Here is a 22151-nt window from a genome sequence, read left to right on the forward strand (position 1 = left end):
GACACTAGATTGGCAGTGGGTGCACAAGAGCATGTACAGACTGTTATTTCTCAGCTACAACACATTTATTATTAGACTGCAGTGTTTTCAGGCAAGCTTTGTGTCTTACCATTCCATAACCTTTTACTAGCAGTGCCTCCTGATTCAAGTCACAGCTGGCACAAATGGTTAGATCTATCAAGAGCTCCCAAGGCCTCTTCAGGGCCCCAATGCTGCTGAAGAACAGTAGACTCCCACTACAAATGGAGGTCACCCTGTGTCATTTTGGCCTCCTCCACTCACTCAGCTGCCCTCCCCAGCTAGGTGGCAATAAGGCTTGGGCCAGGCACTACCACCCAGTCAAGCGGTGGGTAAGTCAGCGGATGTGGCTGCTGCTTCTCTGGCAAGGAATAAGCCGCTGCTTCTGCCCCAGTCACGTGCTGTCTCCCTCTGGGTGGTGCACTGGGGGAGTGTTGGGCCTTGCTGGGTCCAATCCCAACTGCCATGTTACTGGAAGAGCGGGGGTGGGTGGCAGATGCTGGAAGCTATTCCTTGTTTCAAGTGAGCAAGTGTTAGAAGCACCAGCAAGGGGCAGCCATTCTTCCTGGGTGATTCAAAAGGCCCAACTGTGGCACAACTTTGCCTCTGTCTTGTGCTGTGCATGGATTTTGGTCCCAGGTTCAATGCTATCTCCAGGTCGCACTGGGAGAGGCCCCTATTTCAATCCCTGGTGAGTTGCTGCCAGTCAGTGTAGCCAGTACATAGCAAGAAGGACCAATGAGCCTGCCTCATTGTAAGGCAGATGCCATGTTCCTAACTGTAGCAACAGGTGAGCACGCAGAAGAAGCTGCACAGAGCGGCTCTGATGCTTTGCCCACTGATTTCCTCAAGCGGCCAGCGTGGCTCGGCGAGACTCCACTGAGGAGGAGCAGCCATCACTTCTCTTGGACGAGCAAGCAGCGAAGGCTTGTCCAAGGAGCGAGTGCTCTATCCCCTTACTGAGGAAAGATGGTGTACATAGAGAGCGGGGGGGGGCACGGAGAACAGGTTGTGGAAGCTCCCACCCCATGGCACCGGCCTGGGTGGCCCCAGCAGTGAGCGTAACGTTTATTCCCTCTCTTCCCGCTACATTCCCTCGACGTGCCTTTCCGCCCCGGCCCCAGGGGAGCCGGCACGCGAAGCCATTCCCCGGCGCTCCCCCGGAAAGAATCTGCGGCCATCCACTCCCATCCCGCGTTTCCGTCGTGCCTCTGGTAGCCCCCGTTTCCTCACCGCTCCCCCCTCCCCTCCTCACTCCCCCTCCCACTGGGTCCCGCATGGCCCGGCTGGCCATTTCCCACCCGCTCCTACACCTGGTTCTGGCTCTCGCCCCTCAGACAGGCACAAACTCCCTCGGCCCGGCTCGCTCCACGCAGGGGTGGGTGGGACGCGGGGCTGGCTGGAGGGCGGGGAAGCAGCGCCTGGGGAGGCGGCGCCTACCCATAGACGGGCCGGGCGGGGGAGTTCATGTCACTAGACGGGAAGAGTTTCTCCTGCCGAGTTGACAGCACCAGGTCAGTGTGCGAGCGAAAGAGGCAGCGAGAGCCTCTTGCGGCGCGGCGGGCAGCGTGGGGGCTCCGTCGCCCGCCTGATGAGGGGCTGCGTCTCGCGGCTGCGTGACGCTGCAGGGAATTCCCTCTGTCCGTGGGGACACCCGTTTGCGTCTATAGAGGGCATGAGGGGAGATGTGTGGTGGGAAAGTCGTGGGGAGGCTGAGTCATGCACGGCGGGGAACAGTCGCTGCAGGGGCGGCCGTCCCCACTCTCTTCTACCGACAGGGGCTCTGTGGGGTTCCTGCGGGATAAGAGAGGGGCACCTGAGTAAGGGCAAAGCTAGGCAAGGGAGTTAAGATATTACGGAATGAGCGTCTGGGACTGCAGAACTCGCTTTCGCTCAGAAAGTTTTGCTCTTGTGGAGGGAATGTAAGAGAGGTTTTGGGGGGAGGGTGCAACGAGCAGGAATGGTTGTGGCAGGGCTGAAGTCTACAGGAAGAAAAGACCCTGATACTCATTTAGTAAGGAAAGGAGTAAGTATTTTCCGGCAAAGTGTGAGTGTGCCTGTGCATGTGCAGACCCATCCACAGCCTATGAACCTACTTGCAGGTTAAAGGAATCCAATTGGACTGGATCTTTACACAGGTAGAAAAGGAGAGTTGAGGGCAGAATATTTTCTACTGTAAAGGTACTGCCATGTAAGCCTTCAGAAAAAAGGGGATAACATCTTCCAGACTCCCTGTGGCTTGTCTTTGCATCAGATCTGAGAAATGTATCTGCCTCACATTGGAATGTAAATGAGAACACATTATTAATAGGAGTTCTGTCTGTTCCCTATAGAAGTCTGTTAGTTTAGGTTCATAAAGTGGAAGGGGGGAATGTGCATTTATAAGCACTCTTTGGAGCTGATGTGTTGTGTGCTTTTATGTGGCTATACCATAGTTCCATTTGCTTGTCCCAAGGAACCTGTCCACTGTTGCTACATCTGTGATGCTAAAAACTCAAAGGCACCTGTACTTGTGGTGTTATTGAGGGGGTTTAGGTAAAATGATGAGAAAGATTTGTTTCCTCATTTAGCTAAAACATCTGATGGTGTTGTTGTTTTTTAATCGTATTTTTTCTCTGGCTTCCCAACAACAGCAGGGAGCGTAATCCAAGTGTAATCCTGCCACAGTAGATATACATTGTGAAATATATGATGCCTTGGTGTCATATCCCAAATCTGCAGGCGTGTTTTGTAAGTTTCCCACTGTCATTTTTGCCTGGGACATTATACACTAGAGACTGCAAGTTCCTGTTAGTGTTGTAACTTTGAGGCAATATATGTGAGCTATGATCCAACGAGGTAATAAGGTCATAATTTAATATTGCTGTGGCAGAGGAGCACTTTCTTCCATTAGTGTGTTGGTGATAAGGTGAGGAAATGGCTCCTTTCCTGGAGCCTGGACCTCCTTATGTAAAAACCATAATGGCCCTTGATGGTAACTTGTGAAAAAATAAGATAACTTCACATATAGGATTGTGAATGAAATACTGTATTTGTGAAATTTCCTGCCCTTATCCCTACAAGAGATATGATGGTAGATGATAGAACAACTGCTGTTTAGAAAAACTAGGTTGTGTGTCCAGTGTTAGAGTAGACCCATTGAAATTAATAAACGGAACTAATTTTGGTCTATTAATTTCAAGGGACAAGTATAACATACTTGGATATAATACATACACTTTTTAAATCAATCATTTCAGAATGTAGCAAAGGTGTTTTTAAAAACATGTGCTGTTCAGCATTCTGGAGGATGAAGATGTCATTGCATTTAGGGTGGAATGATATCAGTTGAGTTGTAGTCATGATGATCTGTGAATCACCTCTTTAATGTGAGCTGTCAGGTGATGATAACACCAGAGCCTGTCTTACATGGACTGAGACTGTTTTTGCTTGTGAAGCTAAAAAGTTCTTTTGAGCCTCTTTCCCAACAGTTGTGCTATGCATGGATGTTAATGGGAGTGAGCCTGAAAGGAAAATCATACATACATTGCAGCCAATGTTATAGAGTGACTTAAGAAAATTCCCCTTTAAGCCAAGTTAAAATGGCTTTATCTGTGCTAGCCGGCATGTCTGCACTGTTTGTGCCCATACTAGAACTTTATTCTAAAACTATGGCTCATAATATCCTCTCTGGGCACTGTTGGTTTTTCAGGCTTTTTTGAAAAGTTCCATAACAGATTAGAGACCTTACCCCAGTCTGCATCTGTGTTGGCATTGCTTTTTAATATGTTTTCTTTTTAATTAAAAGATGTTTTTAAAGATGTTTTGTTTTACAATGTTTGTAAGGATGTTTATAATATATTTTAAAGTCTGTTTTTATGATGTTACAAAGTGTATTTAGTGCTTCTGTTTGCTGCCCTGGGCTTCTACTGGGAGAAGGGGTGGGATATAAACCTAATTAACAACAACAACAGTTCTGATGCGTAATTGAGTATCCATAAATGTATGTTCCGTTACATTCACAAAAAGTCATCAGAGTTTTGAACCAGAAGAAAACTGGGAGCTCATGTTCACACTGAAATCAATTTAAATATAAATTTAAGGCAAACACTGGGCTGTGGCATAAAAAAAGTATAAGTTTTTCATACATGAAGATGTATACATAGGCTGCAGTCCTATAGTCACCTGGGAGTAAGTTCCATTGCACTTAATGGGACTTACTTCTAAGTAGACATGTATAAGATAATAAAATTATATTAAAAATGCCATATGCAAATTGGCCTACAAAAATACATAGGTTGCACTAAGCTTGATTCATGATGTTCTGAGCACCTTAATCCGAAATGCATTTATAGCTGATTCTATGCATAGGATTGCACTTCTGGGATAAATAAGTATGCTGACTTTCAATGGAATTTCAAAGTAAGTTTGCTTAAATCATGGTTTTAGATAACTAACTGAAAATGATCACATTTTTAAATCTTCTCTATTCTTTCTATTATCATACCAGGCCTTTCCATAGTACTGTGCTTTGTTTTTGTTGAAGTTTTTACAGTAAGTTTATTTTCTTATTTTTGAGGTCGTACAGTTAGATGAAGATAGCTATTACAACATTCTTTGCAGAAATAGGGATGATTAGACATTGGCCTGGTTCATACATTGCTTTAAGCTTAACTATAGTTCAAAGGTGAACACACAGTCTGCAGTTGCACAGCATGACAATTGTGAGTGCTTTTCTCCTCCCACACTCCTGTGCTTGTGGGAGCTAAGTCATGGTTTGGAACCCAGGCTTGTGGTTTATTTTCTCCAAACAAACCACAAGCAGTTAACCAAGAACAAACCTTGCTAGCTCATCTTTTATTCAGAGAGAAATAAACTGTGATTTAAAGTGAATTGAAATGAAATGTGAACCAGCATTTATTCTGTTGATTTCAGTGTGAAATCTGTGAGACTCTTCACTTTTTTACTTGGAGAAATTTATCAGTTTCATTAACTGAAATCTGGGTGTGCTCTGGCCTAGTGATAAGGAACTAATTTTTTTACTTTAGTAGCTTTGTTTACTATGCATAATTTTATCTTAAAATAATTTACCCCTTTTGTACTGATTCAGTGAAGTACATATGAAAGAATACACATATATTCTGCAAGTACTAAAATTGATTTTGTTATTAATTCTATAGAAGTTTTCAATGTACAAAGTGCTTTAAAATGATAACTGAAATGATTTATCAAAGTGAGCCCATTGGACTCTGCAGTAGTGCCCAGTATTTAAGATACTACTGCCAAGGTCTAGCATTACTTACTTGAAATCAGTGGGGAAACCCCATGTTGTACAAGTTTCCATCACAGGCTGAGTATAAAAGATTTCACTGTAACTGTTTTTATCGCCACACCATAAGATGCATAAATGAGGCTTTGGTTTTGGGTGAGATTTTGTTCATGAATGAATTATTACTAGACTGAATTGCTATTGCAGGAATTAGAAGTAGGCAACTAATATGGTCTCATTCTCTGAAAATAAAGTTCTTCAAAGTGTGATACATTACATCATCCCAATTATTTATTAATAATTATTTATGTAACACTTTTTTGTGCACAATGGAATATCCACAGTTTGTACTGAAACAGAGGCTTCCACCACCATTAAAAACTTCTTTTTTTTAATTTGCGGCATTAAAAAGCAGCTTCTGATGTGAAGCAGAAGGGTTAATATTTAGAAAAAGGAAACAAAATCTGCACTGCATGCTTGTAATCCTTTAGACACATGCAAAGGGAATGACAAGTGAATCATATATCTCCTCCATGCACGTAAAAACCCTTTGGAGTAGAGGGTTATAGTTTCTCAATCATCGGAAATCTAGGGCAGATTTACATAGTCATTTAGTATGCCAAAGTCCATGTTTTTAGGGGCTTCCTCCATCAGACATACAGGTGCACGTCCACCAGCATTTATTTCTTGTAACATTCATAGAAATAATATCCTACCCCACAAAACACAACTAATGTTTGGAAATAACAAGTGTGCCTTTATGCATGGTGAGTAATAAGGGGAAAAAGCAAATTTGATGTGTGAAGTTTCACATTGATGCTGAGTAATAATGACTTCCCAAATTGTGAATCTGAATTTCTAAGGTTAGTGTCCACTGCCCATCACTGGTTTGAATAATTTGGAGTACTGTGGGACACAGGAGATCATGAATAATAACAATAATAACTATTATTATTGTAATTATTATTGCTGAACTCTAACAATCTTATAGCCTGGCAGATACTGTCATGTGTAGATGCCATTAAGACAATGTACTGTGAGTGGGACTCAATGGGTGAAGCTGTGCAACAGCATGTAACTTTGCCAGCAATTGTACAGATATGCAATAGTGTTGTGTGGCAGTGTGTAAGGGCCTTTTGAAGGTTAACACTCTGTCAGACTACATGGAGCAAATTGTTTATGCTATTCACAAGTGGGCATGGGCAGCTTCATCAAAAATCTAGTTCATGACCTCCTAGAATCGACTGGCTGGTGATGGTCCTCAGACATGCAGAAGCCATCCCTTTTTCTCATGACTAAGCATATAATCTGCATACCAGGCAGTCTTCACAGAGCCAGGACAAAGTCTATGAATTCAATACTATGAATCTCAAAGTTCCATCGTACTGAACAACAAACCATTTACTTGCTACCTTGCTGGTTGATAATTAGCAATGTTTAAAAGGAAAAAAGGCTTGGTGCATCTATGCAGTACTACAACAGTATCCTTTTTTTAGCCATAGCAAAACTATCACCGATGCATGGATAAATCTGGGTTGAAACTAAGCAATGATTCACTCTGGTGTGTATATCACATACTGCTTCTCAGCTGTGTGTGTGAACAGTTTCCACTGAAAAAGGCTTGTGTCTGACATGAGATGACAGTTCTGTTTGTGATAAGGTGCTTCACAAGTGCAGCCCATCATTTGTTGCACAGATTAACATGAATGTGTGAATTCACCCTCAAGACAAAAAATAATTTGCCTTAGCTTTTGAAATACTCATTATTTGATTGTTAACACGATACTTTAAAGGCCATCAGGTTTTGTTTTGTTTTGTTTCTAAATACATATATTTCAAATGCCCATTTTGTACTTCAGCATTCATGGAATTGTGACAATGCTATGTGAGTTATGTTAATTTCAGGGGGAAAGAAATTCAGATTAGCCATAGCCTGCAGCATATCGTATCTTCTGATCTAGCCTTCAGAGATGCCACTGCAGTAATATGGTTTTCTAGCATTGGATTGGATGGAGGCTTCCCCCACCCTACCACACCTCCCCACATATGCACATACTTAATGCTGATATGATGGTTTCATAGGGCCAATGATATGACCAGTTCTATGATTCTTCCTCCAGACCAAATAAGACCAAATAGTTTTCTGAACGCAGAGCAGCTACTGGAAACTTCACTTGGGAGCAAATGAGGTGGGGAAGGGCGGCTTAACCCTTTCACTCTCTCCAGTTTGTCTGTCTGCTTACAATGCCCCCCCCAACTGCTTCTCCATGCATGGGAGACCATTAGTGTGGCAGCACCTACCCTGTGCCATTCCCTCCCTTTGAATATTAGGCAGGAGCCATCTCTGCTATCTTTTCGGCGCCTTTTGAAGACTTTTCTTTTTCAACAAGCCTTTTAAGTTGAGAGCTATCCCAGTCTGTGTCTGTGTCAGAATTGCTTAATATGTTTTTTAATAATGTTTTTAACCCTTTTTAAAAAAGTTTTTAAAATGTTTTTAACGCTGTTTTGTCTTAATGTATTTTAAGATTTGTTTTTATGATGTTTTAAAGTGTTTTTAGTGCCTTGTTTGCCGCCCTGGGCTCCTGCTGGGAGGAAGGGCAGGGTACAAATTAAATAAATAATAATAATGGGGGAAAGGTTTTTGAGAACCCTATATTCCCCCGTCACCACCATGAGACCAGCAAAACAGCTTGGGGGAGGTGGGATTGGAACAAGGGAAAAGAATTTAAGTGTCCCGTCCTTCCTTCCCTACTCCCAGTTTCAACCTACTGTGACTGTTTTATCTTTAAAGAAACATTGAGGGGGAGAAATCACGGAACACGCGGCCTTATGTTGGTTGGCCTATAGTTGGGAACAGAACAGAAGTCTGAAAAGATGTGATCTGGCTCTTCTAAAGTTTCTAAAACCACAGGGGTCTGAGTGATCTTCCAGTTTACCCTGCATCCATCACAGGTGCCAGTCCCTTCTCATGGCCCTTGTCCTGTTGCTTTATATGTCTGCTATGATTCCCTGGTGTTCCATTCACTATCCCTCCTTCCTTCTTATGCCAAAAACCACCATTTATAAAAACCCTCCAATGTGTCTATTTGAATTATTCAGGTTGAATTCAGAAATATTCTTCATATTTAGATAATCTGAAATATTTTTAGTGAGGAATCTAGGTTTTCAAGTTGTTTCATTTGGCACGCGTGTGTGTGTGATTCCATACAATAATATAGTTTTGAAGAGTGAGTGAGTAATATTTTAATTAAAGAATAGACCGTTTTGGGAGGTTAGATTAGTTTCTGCTGTCTGTTGGTCATCAAACCACTGTTGTGTCACAGCAGAGCAGTCAAATTTATTCATTGGTGCTGAAGATTGTAAAATATGTTTCCTCATGCTGTTTTACAGCTCAGCAGTGATGATAACGAATTGCCTGAGGATCTGGGATTCCTTTTTTCTTTCTCATGTCTGAGTGGGTAACTGTAGGTTTCTCTTGATCTTCATTCCGGTTTAACAGGAAAATATTCAGCCAAAATTCATCTAACTATATTTCTGTGAATGTGACTTGTAAGTCCCCTGAGAAACTGTTGAGGACAAAGCCCTGGTTATACATGACAGGGGAATCAAGGAATAAAGCCTTTTCTAAGTCACATCACCTCATGTTGTTGGTAGGCTCACACACTCCCCTTTTATCCCCATCTATTTTATTGTATTTAAAACACCTCACTGCACATACAAAAAAAGTGTGTCAGGGAGAAGTATGCTGTATGCAGGGTGCTGGGGTGTTTTTAATGATGGTGATGTTGAAGATGTATTCAAACATGCATCACGCCAACTCCAAAGTGGCAATACGTCTTAATTCTGCTGAATCCAAATTCTGGTTCTAAGGCAAGGCTGCATTTCCAGCCATAAATACTACAAAAAACAGATAGAGACACACGTAACAAAATTATATGGGGTTATTTTGGAGTGAACATGCTTCTAACTGGGCCATGAACAGCGTACTTGATCAATTGTATCAGGAGCTGAGTTATATACTGAAGCAGACTATTGATCAATTTCACTATTTTGACAGCTGCTCTCTGGGGACTCAGGCAGAAATAATTCCTAGCTCTGCTACTTGAAAAGCTTGTTTTGAACTGAAATTGAACCTGGAGCCTTATACATACACAATATGTGCTCTTGTCAATGTGCTGGGATTCCTTGTGTACAGGGACAGGCTTTTTCATGTCAACAATGCTGCAGTGGGGCAGTCTCCCTCCAAAATGTAGATTATTCCCGCCCTCAGTAAAAATAGGTTCTATACATGTTGAGAAAGAGTGATAACTAATGGTAGGGCTTCTTTAAGAATCTGCAGTGAGATTATTCCTCTTTTTTCTTTTTGAACGTTTCATATTCTATAGCTATTTAAATATTCCATATGTATATTAAATTATTGTTTCAGATTATGCTTTTGTGGATATTTTTGCATCAAAATTGTGAAAGAGATTTAAATCTTAATAACACATGGCTATGCTATTTGTTACTTTAAATGAGGTGATATAAAAAGAAAAATGTTAATTACAGACTTTTGTAACTGGCTGATAATTTCAGCAGTGATTGTCAGAAGAACAGGTTTTACTACCCAAGTGCAGGAACTTTGATTATCCATATCAGGAGCTTAAAGAAAAGGTGACAAACTCTATTGAAATGAACAGAATTTAAGTTTGTGCTGACTAATTTAGCCCCAGTGATGTTAGTGAGCACAATATAAGCACAACTAATTTCCTCTGAATCTGGCACAATGTATTTTAATCTTTCGTTTTGAATTGAGTATTTGGGGTCTCTTCCCCATCCCCCCAATGCTTGAGGACTTGCTATTCCAGTAAATAAAGCTTTAGATAGGATGAGTACTTGACTGCTACACTAACTGGATGCAACAAACCACTATATTACATTAGCACTGTAGACAAATACCATGCACCATAACTTTAGGGCTAGGTTATTGAAAGCTATCACTCAAGTCACTTCTACCAGCTATGTAGTCCTGGGCTTCATGTTGGATTGTCAGTTCCTATTAGAAAAAGTGAGGCATTTCTCAGGCTCCATCTTGCACCTTTACTGGGGAAAAGCCCCATCAAATGCAGTTATCCATGCATAGGATTGAGCGGCATGTAGATTACCAACCCTTCAACAGTGAAATTTTATACATTTTCCTTCCACAACAACCAGTGAGCTCTAGATCAATTACCGAGCATTGCTCATGAGTGTAAACATTGATTGGAAGTCCATGGTGTGTTTCTATAGAAAGTGGTGTTCAGTCTTTCGAAGAATCTCTTAAAGTAAAAAGTAAACTTTATATTCATTCTTCAGTATGATCCAGCTGTTCCTAGAACTGATGGCCAATGTTACTGAGGATGAAAACTGAGGCAAGACCCGAAGTATTTTGAAATAAGTTATTCTGGCCAGAATACCAGTTTTTCATCTTTCAAAAATCCATACTGATGGAAGAGCTATTTATTTATTTGTATGTATGAATCACCTCCCCATTTAAAAATTGCATGTGAAAAAAACATAGAGATAGCTGCCTTCCATGCTGGCCATGGGGTAATCATTTTCTATAGCTCAGTGGTAGAGCATCTGCCTTGTATGCAGAAGGTCCTAAATTCAATCTGTAGCATTTCCAGGTAGGGCAGGGAGATAATCCTGTCTGAAAACCTACAGTTGCTGCTAGTCAGTGTAGACAGTATTGAGTTAGATGGGCCAATAGGTCTGACTCAGTATAAGGCAGCCTCCTATGTTCCTATTATCTATAAGTCTTAAGTGAGCCCAAAGATGTCAAACTGTGATGGTTTTGTGATGCTGAGTTAGCTGCATACCACTTAATGTGATAACTGTCTGCTTGATAGTACTGGAAGTCAGTGTAGCAACTATATATTTAAATAAATTTAAAGAAATTACTTTTGATTGCTAATCCTATTCTTCGCCTTAACCTTTTGTGAGAACCTGGGAAAAGACGAGCACATATAAGATTGGGGATGTTCAAACCTTTATAACTAAAAAGCACAAACATTTGTTCCCTCACTATGCATGTCTTCTCAGAAGTAAATCTCACTGAATTCAGCCAGATTTACCCCCTAAGTAAATGTGTATAAGAGCTGGGAAATCCATGAGCTTTTGCTGTTACTCCACTGCTTTATCCCACCAGGTTGGAAAGAAAACAAGCCAGTAACCCTCATCAATTTACCAAAAAAATCATACTTATTTTGCCCAGTAGTAATTATTTCTGTTAGTTTAATCAAACATTGTGGTTGAAACACTGGCAGTAACTTTTTTTTAAGTTGATGTTTTGTTTTAATATTACTATGGACTGTATACACCTAAAACCCTGTATGTAAGTGAAATAAATACAATATATGCAAGTTATACTCACAAACGTATAATGATCTATGTATTTGTCTTGTGTAACTCTCATATCCTGGCTGCCCTACCAAGTCAGGTTCAGGGCCCTTGTACGAATTTACAAAGCCCTGAATAACCTAGGTCCAGGGTACCTGGGGATCGCCTGAACCCTTATAACCCAGCTCGATCACTGACATCATCTAACATCACTGGTTGTCCCCTGCGTTGATGAGTCTCATTTGACATCAGCACAAAACCAAGCCTTCAGTGTTATTGGGCCACTCCTCTGGAATGCTCTTCCAATATAGATTCAGCAGGCACCTTCTTTATTAAATTTCAAACGTCTGCTAAAATCCTTTGCGCCAGGCTTATGCAGACAATTTTTTGTAATAGTCAGCTAGTGATCTGTTTTCAATTTTGTTTGTTTTTTAAAATTGTATTATACTTGTTTTAATTTTTGAGTGGTTTTTTATTGTAATTGTTGTAAACTGCTTTGATTTTTTTTTAAATGAAATTGCGGTATACAAATGTTTGCAGAAAATAAATATAAATTTTTATTCTACTCTGTTGCCACTAATTTTTCTTTGAAACCAATCATGCTGATTTTTAAAAACCTTTTTTTAAACCACTATTTTTACTGTTTTGTGGTCATCACTTAAAAGTATTAATTCTTGAATTAGCTTCTACGGAAATGTTATTCCTACATCTATTTCTGGCCCCTTATTTTGTTTATGGAGGCAGTTTTTCTATAGCAGCGGAGAGTCACAGAAGTCGCATCAAACAGCTGATCCCATGTATCAATCACTATTGCACCCATCGTGTGACGTAATGTTGTGGTTGTGAAAGTCATGTGCCATCTTTCCATTCATTCTGACTGACAGGATGCTGGTTGTAAGTAGGTGAAAGTTCAAGTGAAGATTTAGAAAGTCATTCCAAGTGCCTTATCTTTGTTTTATAAATTAAAAAATGTAGTTTTCCAAACAACAAGCACTTCTCCATACAGAAAAATGCATGAGATGTCTTGCAGGATTTTGCAAGGCTGTGACATGATCCATGCTTACTGTATTTTGGAATATTTGCAATATCTTTGCTATGAAACTTAGGGGGACGTTTTGTTTTCAGGATGTTTTGTATAAATTCTTTTGTATAAATTTCTAAAAACAGAATAAGATAGGATTAACTGTGTTAAGATAGGAGTTCTGGGATGCAGGCCCAGTTTTCTGAAGGAACCTATGGAACAAGCAGAAACTGAAAGTGATTCTAGATTACTGCTGGAAGAAGGATTCACATAGGAGCTGAGTGGAAGAATTTGGGAGTGTGTGATGCTGAGGTTTTAAAAGCTAATTATGGTAGTATTTTAGGGGTCCATATTAAAATGAAAGAAAAGAAGTTGGAACTGTTCCTCTAGACAAGTCCGCTGTCTAAATACTCCTGTGTTTGGCAATGTCTGGAATTTTCAGTACTTGTGAAAGCAACAAAATACTAGCCTTGGAAGGCATTTGCTCTTCCCACAATATGTTTTGTTTTCTCTATGGTCCAGTGATATTGGGCAAAATATAATATTGCAAAGAAAACAGGAATTAAGATGGGATGTGGAGTAATGAACTACGGTATATGCTCCTTCCCTGCTGTCACCCAAGTATTATGCCTTATTTATTGGGAAGGGGGATCTGTTGTCTTTTTCATGTGTACCACTTTGCCCAGTGATACCTGAGGATGTCTAATCAGCTAAATACATTTCTACCATTTTGCCAGGCTTATAGCAGCTGAATGTGAAGGCTTGCAGAGAGATAGAGGTTCTGTTTGTACAGTCATATTTTGGCTTAGTTTATTAATAGCTTATTAACAAGATTTGTACTCGTGCATGCAGTTTCTTTCCTTGTCTCTTCTTAACGGTTTGAAAGATACTGGCTTGGTTTGAAGCTGGTGACCATAGTTTCCCAGTTCAGATATATGGGTAATTGACAAATTCCTGGTTTAATTGTGGCATACTGAGAAGGGAGAAGAAAAGGGGTTGCATGCATGGGCAAAGTGTTTGTGCATATCTCAGCTTATTAAGCAAATATATGGTTGTCTGAATTGGCTCAGAGACTTTTCTGTGACAAGCCTGACATCATCACAACCACAACAGTGTTAATGGGCACTCAGAGTTCTGCAGCCACCACTTAGGTGGGGAAAGCAAAAGTAAAATTTTAAATATTGGATTATATTCTGGATATGCAGACACTCCATTTTTATTTGTTCTTGAAGCAAGGTCTACAAAGTACAGAAGTCCATACATTTTAATCTACTTTACAGGGTTTTTTTGTTTGTTTTACCAGGTTATGCTATGTACTTTTATAAACCCAAATATACAATGTCCCTGGTGCAATCTGTTACAAAGACAGACAAAACATTTCAGAGGACTTGGATTAAAAGTAAGGACATTTTTAAGGCATATACTTTAAATCATTGGTTTGCAGTAGGAGCCTTAAATCATATACACTGTACTACAGAGTAAGTGACTGGAGTGTCATGATCCAGTAATAAAGGATGATGTCTCACAGTTCCAAGAGAGGATATTTTGTTACACCTTTCTTAGTATTTCTTTTAAAGATCTTTGATCACTGATCGCAGTGATCCTATGCAGAAATAATGCTTAGTCATGTTTTATATTATTTAACCGTGGTTAAGTGCTTGATCTTAATGAACAAATGCTTTTCAGGGCTGCTTCATGCATGATATTGAACTTTTCAAGAATATTAAAACATAAGCTCATAAGTGCTTCATTGTTATTTGGAGGTCTGGAGAGTGGGAAAGGAATGTCCTTTGGCCTTTCCTCCCAGTTTTAACACCCCCATAAAGTGCAGGGATGGGAACTCCACCACCACCACAACCCAACTGACTCCTTTTGTGGCCCAATAGCCTTTATCATTTCGTAGCTCCTGGAAGTCTATTTTTAAAAAATGCAAAACAGCCTTTTGCATATCAAGGGAGTCCCCCTGAGTATTTAGAACTCTCTACCTTATTTCTGGGTGGTCCTGTTCAAAACTGATAGACGCAGGATCAGCAAAGCTCAGCATTAAAGAAAATAGATTCAAGATGATACATGAATGTCAAATCAAAAATATTAGACATGTTATTAATTTAGGTAATCTGTTACCTTCCGTAGTGAAGAAATACTGCTGCTTCTGCATGAGTTCATAATTGCAAAAGGTTTGAGAAAAAAGAGAGAGAGGAAGAATGGAAGATAATCTCATGCCACAATAGCTTTTAATAAGACTGATATAGTTTGGATCTCAGCAACTTTACCTTGGGAGAAACTGTGTATTTGAACAATGCTCAACCATCTTAAGTCCAAACTACATGCTGTGTCAAGGCTTATGTTGCCATGTTCAGTTCTGTGATGAAAGAAAGGCAGGGCAGAAATGTAATAAATAAATAAATAAAATAAAGGTTTCCGTAGTGGTGATGTAAAAGCAGGGCTAAATGAGAGCTGTGCACTGTGCTATGGATTCAGTTCAGAGGTGTTTTTCAATTCAGAACAGAGAAGAAGGCCTAAAATTTTAACTCCACAAATATTTTCCTATATGACTGATAGCAGGTCTAAGAGGAGGGGGGCCATCAGTATTAGGACCGCAGCATGGGGAAGGACGAGTTACACCTGTTCTGCAGATGCAATGGCCTGATCCAAGTTGGGGAGGGTGTCCTACAGATGTTTTAGAATAAGACAATAACATTGGAAGCTCAAAACAAGGAGCTCCAATCATGTAGTTTAGCTCTAGCAAAGAAAAAAGAAAGGTTGCATCCAATTTCATATATCTGTGTATCTCATGAACCTTCCTCAGGCATGGTGTCATTAGGACCCAGTCCTGGCACAGCATTTGACTTTGGCATTACTGTGCCAAAGCTTCAGTCCTCAGCAGATGTGAGCCTGCACTATGCAAGAGTGACAGGAGTGAGGGAAGCAGAGGTACCCTCAGATGTTTTTGCATGGCATCATATGGGCCTTAATAGGAGAACAGGACTCATCCTGTCTGAATGTGCTCCTAGGCTGATGTATTTGGGCAGAACTGAAGTATCACTTAGATCATGGAGATTTTGCATTGAGTAAATTGTTTTAATCCTATTCAAGCTTCGACAGGGCCACAGTACAATTTCATTATATTGAATTTATGGGGAGAGGGGGAAGGAACCACTATTTTTATTTCATCATTTGTAGTTTATAACCTTGACAACCTCTCTAAAAAGCCTGTAAGCCTGTATATAAGTGCTGAATTCTCAGGTTTTTGAAATTCTTGCAGTTTCATCTGCTGTACAACAGCTTCCCAGTTTGGATTCTTTTATGTAGGAATTAAAAATATGATTGTAGTATTTAGTCTATGGGAGAGTCTGTTTCAGGGTTAATTTATAACTAAAGCAAATGAATCTATAAAAAGAAGAACAATTACGTAAGAAATATGTCAAGAAAAAGGAGGCTCAGATAAGGGCTATCTGAACCTGTTTGATCCCAGTGATTTTATGAGCATGGAATTCAATTATAGGTGTGTTGGGAGTAGCAAATCACAATTCTGTAAATTAATGGGACACAAATATCTTTATCGAATTCTGTATGTGTTCACATGCTGCAAAGTTCATTCCTGCCTTCCGTAAATAAACTTAGGAGCTACGCTGGGCACCTCTGCTGAAACTGAGTATCACAGTAGTAGAAGTACAGATACAGCACTGACTGAATCATTTTTCAAACATGCATTCTGATATGAAATACTGCTTTAAACAAGATTAACCAAATTAATTGATTTTTCCTTCTGGGAAGCATTTGATTTTGCATTAGCAGCATTTTTCTTCTGCGGACGTCAAAATGCCTGGTGCTAAACAAGGCAGAAGATACAAAGGACGTTGAATGGTAGCAATGCATTTAGATAAATTGCACCTACTCATATATATGTGGTGCCTATGTTCTGTGTTCTCTTCAGGTGGCTTTATCTAATGTGAGCAATGCCTTCTTACTTACTTAAGGTACAGAGATTGGCCTCAAATTGATTGCAAATTAACTTCTGTGACCTAATCTGTATAGATTTTTTAAAAAAACCCTACACCTCTCTCATAAAAGAATTAATCGGCATCACTTTCCAGTCATTTACAGCAAAATCTTATGCATGTCTACTCAGAAGCAAGCCCCACTGTGTTCACTGAGTCTTACTCCTAGATAAGTGTGTATGGAATTGCAGCTCTAAAGCAGAACAGTTTTTTCTGGAATGTAGCGAGACAGAGACATGTAATGAAGGATAAGTCAGGCACAGTGCCCTTATTATTCTGTATTGCTTTATTTCACATCTAAACTGAATGTTGTTGATGTAATGCAGAAGAGAAAATGGAAGACTGCCATTCTAGCCATGGTTGGTCTTATATTACAAACACTAGAAATGCATAAAAGAATTTAATTTTCACATTTGAAAATGAGGGAGAAGGAACACAAGTCACAATTACCTGAATTTTACTTGTATATTCCATATTGTCAAAGAAATAGGGTTTCACATCATGCTAAGCCATGGTTTAGCATGACTGAGCTGCATAGGGCATCAGACATCCATGTCCCCCTACCCCCCATCCTCTTTCACAGTTGGGAAGAGGAGTTGGGAGCTTTTGTTTCCTACCAAGTTTTATTGTGTCATCTGCTGTGACAAATTTTGATTAACAGTAACAATGGTTAATTTCAAACAAGCCAACTTCAAACCATGGTTTCTGAACCTGGTTTATTGAATCAAATCATAGTTAATGTTAACCACAATTCCAAGTCCAGACAACATGACAAAATGGTTAACTAAAAACAAAAGTTTTGAACTCCTCCTCCTTAGCCAGGTGACATAAAGGGGCGGAGGGTGTGAGCCTGAAGCTTGTTGTGGCTCATGCATATTGCACTGAATAAGCGTGTGATGTGTGAATGTGGCCATTGTTTCCCCAATTTAAGATGAAGGAGTATGATAAGCAGGGATGCTATTTGTACAGAATTATTTAGCATAGGAAACACAGTGCATTTGAACAGCCATATTTCCAGTGGTACATATTCATTCTGTAGCTCACTCAGCATGTTTGTTGCTGCCATGCACTGAACCTGTGCTCCAAAGTGACATGCTATGTCTGTTCCTACTTAGCTAGTAAAGCACAGTGTCTGTCTTGGGAAATGGGTCTTACAACCTTGCTAGCATATCTTCTGTGGTCATCCACTATTTTTGCAATGGACCACTTTGAACAGGTGGAGAGGGTCAAGATCATAGATAGATCATCTTAATCAGGAGTTGTAGTTTGTTTGAAATTATGATGAAAGGTCTGGTTGGTTAATTGTCTGCCTCCTTTCTCTTTGAGGTGGTTTTAGATTATTTGGGAAGCCCTGGGGAATATTATGAAGCTAGGCCTAATAGAGAGCATGTATAAAATGATTGTTATAAAAGTGATAGGATTTTTCTGAAATTCCAGACAAAGAAAATCAAAACAAAAACATGATTATGGCATTTTCAAATTAATGCAACTTAAATTTGTCACATTTTAACATGTCTCATAGATTTACGTGGAACTTAAGCAAAATGAATTTTCTCTGAATTGAGGCCCTTAAGTTAAATATCAAAAATATCTCCAAAGAAATATTGTTTAAGGCATAAAAATTAAACAAAGCTTAATATCACCTCCCTAGCCTGCGACTGCTGGAAGAATAGAGTCGGGGAAATACCTTTTTTTTACATTTCTGTTTTCTTTAACACACCATATGACTTTCCTCTTATTCCCTAGGGATACTAGTTTAGACATCTGTCAAGACCTCAGTGTCGTGTACTGTAGAAATATATGGAACTCCTTGCTCCAGAATTTTGTCACTGTTGTTTTCCTTATCTGTGAAGAAAGCATAACTACTCCCAGTGGAGAAATTTCATGCTAGCTTGGTCTTAAAATAAAGTTTTTAAAAAAAATCTGAGGGAAAGGTCACATCCTAATAACTGTGACAATCTAAATTCCCAGGGAGTTTTAGGAATGATGCTGCATGACTACTGCGCTGACAACTTTCCAGTAATAAGTTATTGAAATGGTGCCAGGGAAAGTTTTCTGCATTCAAGCAAAATTAGTGGAATAATTATACAAATTCCAGTACATAATGGTTCAAGTCTGTTCTTGGGTTGATAAGCATGGCTTCCATTAGTTTTAAAAGTATTTTTCTTCTGGCAATTTTTTTTGCCAGTGCTTCTAATGATTTGTATAAAGATTTTGGTGTAAAACAAATGGGAAACAAACTTGGATAAGTGAAATCAGATACCACAAATTATCATAGTAAGAACATTCTATCACTGATACTGAAATAGGCTCATTTCCTTTATTTTTATCCACTTTGGGAAATGAGTCCTTTATTAAAGTTATTAATTAAGTAAACCTGAAAATGGCGATGTGGTCACTCCTTCAAACCGACTACAGATACAGAAAAATATATGTAATGGTTGCCCATGGTTTGAAATGACATTTTTTATTGTATTTATTGTAGATACAGAATAGTCTGAATTCAAATAATCCAGTAGTCACATGTAAGTCCTGTTAAACCAATCCATTAACGTCAACATTACTTACCATTAGATTACTTAAGCCAGCATCAGTCTCTGTTTCAAGGAATGCTGCGTTAGATAAGAACATAAGAAGAGCCTGCTGGATCAGGCCAATGGCCCATCTAGTCCAGCATCCTGTTTTCACAGTGGCCAACCACATGCCTATGGGAAGCCCGCAAGTGTTATCCCCATATTGCAGATGATAGCACCTTGCCTAAAGTCACCTAGTGAATTCATAGAAGAGGAGATATCTGAATAGAGGCTCCTGTTTCATGGTTTAGTCTCATAACTACTATGCTACTCTAGTTCTCAGAGCTACTTATTAAACCATAATCAGCCATGCTTGAAGGTATTTGTTAAACCCTAAGCTCAAGTCTGCTCAAATCTCTCATAGTGAGCTCATTGTCCAGGTCTCAGTTCATGCCTTGGAGTACATCTCAACACCCACCACAGAGAGTTTTGCAATCTCCTTTCAATATGTATCATACTGTCTTCATGTGTTCATGACATAAGCTAGTGCCTTGCCCACGCTGTACTTTGTTTTTTGATGTGGTAATGAAATGCATGTCTTTTTCCACTTGCATGCCTACCTAATTTGCTTGAGCATGATCAAGAGGAATGTATATCTCTGTCTAGTGGAGTGGTACATTTCCTCTTAGCTATATATAAAATGTTAATTTTAACATAACTTAATTATTTCATGGGCTTGTATTTTTTTTTTTTTTTCAATAATTTTTATTCAGATTTTCATAAAACATACAAGACAAAATCATAAAACATTCAAAGACAAAAAACAAAATCAAAAATAGTTAAACAAAAAGAAAAAAAGAAAAAAAAAACAAAAATAAAAAATAAAGAGTAAAATATTGACTTCCCATTTGTCAAAGATCAAATCAGTTATAAGTCTATAATATATAACAATCCTGTCTCTTAAGTCATATTATAAAATCACTTTCCTCCAGTAGTTATCTTACTTAATCATCAAATCTCATAAACATTACTTTATTCTTTCCACAAAAAGTCAAAGAGAGGTTTCAATTCTTTAAGAAATATATCTATCAATTTTTTTTTCCAGATAAGCATATCGATTAATCCATCTCATTACTAATTATGATAATCTTATTGTCATAACCATAGTCAAAATAAACATTTCAATTAATCCATCACATCAGAATCTGTTAAGTTCAGTAATTTCAGTAGCCATTGTTCTATTATCCCTATTAGTTCCATTTTCCATCTTCCATCTTCAGTAGTCTTGTTAAGTCCAGTAATTTCAGTATCCAATCTTCCATTATCAGTATTCCATAATAATCTTGCTGTCAAAGCCATAGTCATATAGTAAGAGTCTGATGGGAATTACCTCTATCCCATGGGCTTGTATTGAGGCTGTGTTTCATAGATTTGAAAGACGTTTTGCAAGATACCTTGGTACATTGTTTCAGTATTATTACGGACATAACTAAGCATCTTCCACAGTGCCTTGCAAAAGTAATCAGACCCCTGACCAATGCTCTCAGATTACTGAATTACAAATTGTACATTGTAATTTTGTTTTGTATGATATTTTATTTTGAAACACTGAAACTCAAAATCAATTATTGTAAAGTGACATTGGCTTTATGTTGCGAAATGTTTGTAAGAAACATAAAAAACTGAAACATGTTGCTTGCATTAGTATTCAACCCCCACATATTAATATTTGGTAGAGCCACCTTTTACTGTAATAACAACTTTAAGTCTTTTGGGGTAGGCATGTACCAGCTTTGCACACTGTGTCGGAGGGATTTTGGCATATTCTTCGTGGTACATTCGTTCCAGGTCGTTCAGTTTGGTTGGATGTCGCATGTGTAGTGCAGTTTTCAAAGAGCGCCACAGATTCTCAATGGGATTGAGATCAGGACTTTGACTGGGCCACTGGAGGACATTCGCCTTTCTGTTCTTGAGCCACTCCAATGTTGCTTTGGCCTTGTGCTTGGGATCATTGTGTTGCTGAAAAGTGAATTTCCTCCCAAGCTTCACTGTTTTAGTGAACTGAAGCAGGTTCTCTTGTAGTATTTCCCTGTATTTTGCTCCATCCATTCTTCCTTCCATTTTAACAAGATGCCCAGTCCCTGCTGATGAGAAGCATCCCCACAGCTTGATGCTGCCATCACCATGCTTCACTTGTAGGGATGGTGTGTCTTGAGGTATGGGCAATGTTAGGTTTGTGCCACACATAGCACTTTGAGTTTTGGCCAAAAAGCTCTACTTGGTGTCATCTGACCACAAACCATTTTCCCACATCGCAGTTGGGGCACTCTCATGCTTTCTGGAAAACTCTAGCCATGCTTTCAGATGGTACTTTTTCTGTAACGGCTTCTTTCTTGCCACCCTCCCATACAGGCCAGTCTTATGCGGAGCTCTTGATATGGTTGACTGGTGCACCATTACTCCGCTCCCAGCCACTGAACTTTGTAGCCCCTTCAAAGGGATTGCTGGCCTTTCTGTGGCTTCTCTCACAAGTCTCCTTCTTGTTTGAGAGCTGAATTGTGAGGGACGGCCTTTACTTGTAGCGCCTCGGTGGTGTGATGCAGCTTCCACTTCCTCATTATGGATCCAACTGTGCTCACTGGGATATCCAAACACTTGGATATTATTTTGTACCCTTTTCCTAATCTATGCATTTATATTACATTATCTCTCACTTCTGTAGAATGCTCTTTGGTCTTCATTTTCCTTCAGATCCACAGCCTGACCAATGATCCTTCAACAGTGGTGTTTTTATCCTGACAAGTGACAGCAACTTTAATGGTTCACAGGTAGAGGCCAATGGTAAGGCAATTGTGTTCTCAGTAGAGCAGTTTCTTTCATCTGTGTAAAGTGGGAGCTTCCACAGCTTGAATACGTATGCAAGCAACATGTTTCAGTTTTTTATGTTTCTTATAAACATTTCCCAACATAAACCAATGTCATCTTACAAT

General features: G+C 39.4%; 1 protein-coding gene across 3 annotated transcripts in view; it reads left to right on the plus strand.

Annotated features, from left to right (window-relative positions):
- The first annotated feature begins 1162 nt into the window (after positions 1-1162).
- The window catches only part of PPARG (peroxisome proliferator activated receptor gamma), a 97056-nt gene continuing 76067 nt past the window's right edge, over positions 1163-22151 (plus strand). Inside the window, exon 1 of one of the 3 annotated variants that reach the window (XM_061618098.1) lies at positions 1163-1232. The gene's annotated coding sequence lies outside the window, so the exon portion shown is untranslated. Of the gene's footprint in view, positions 1233-1447; positions 1533-1605; positions 2045-22151 lie in introns of those variants that run through there. The other 2 variants (XM_061618095.1, XM_061618096.1) reach the window with 2 other exon arrangements.

Source organism: Rhineura floridana, chromosome 3 (genome assembly GCF_030035675.1).
Source record: "Rhineura floridana isolate rRhiFlo1 chromosome 3, rRhiFlo1.hap2, whole genome shotgun sequence".
NCBI classification, from domain to species: Eukaryota; Metazoa; Chordata; class Lepidosauria; order Squamata; family Rhineuridae; genus Rhineura; species Rhineura floridana.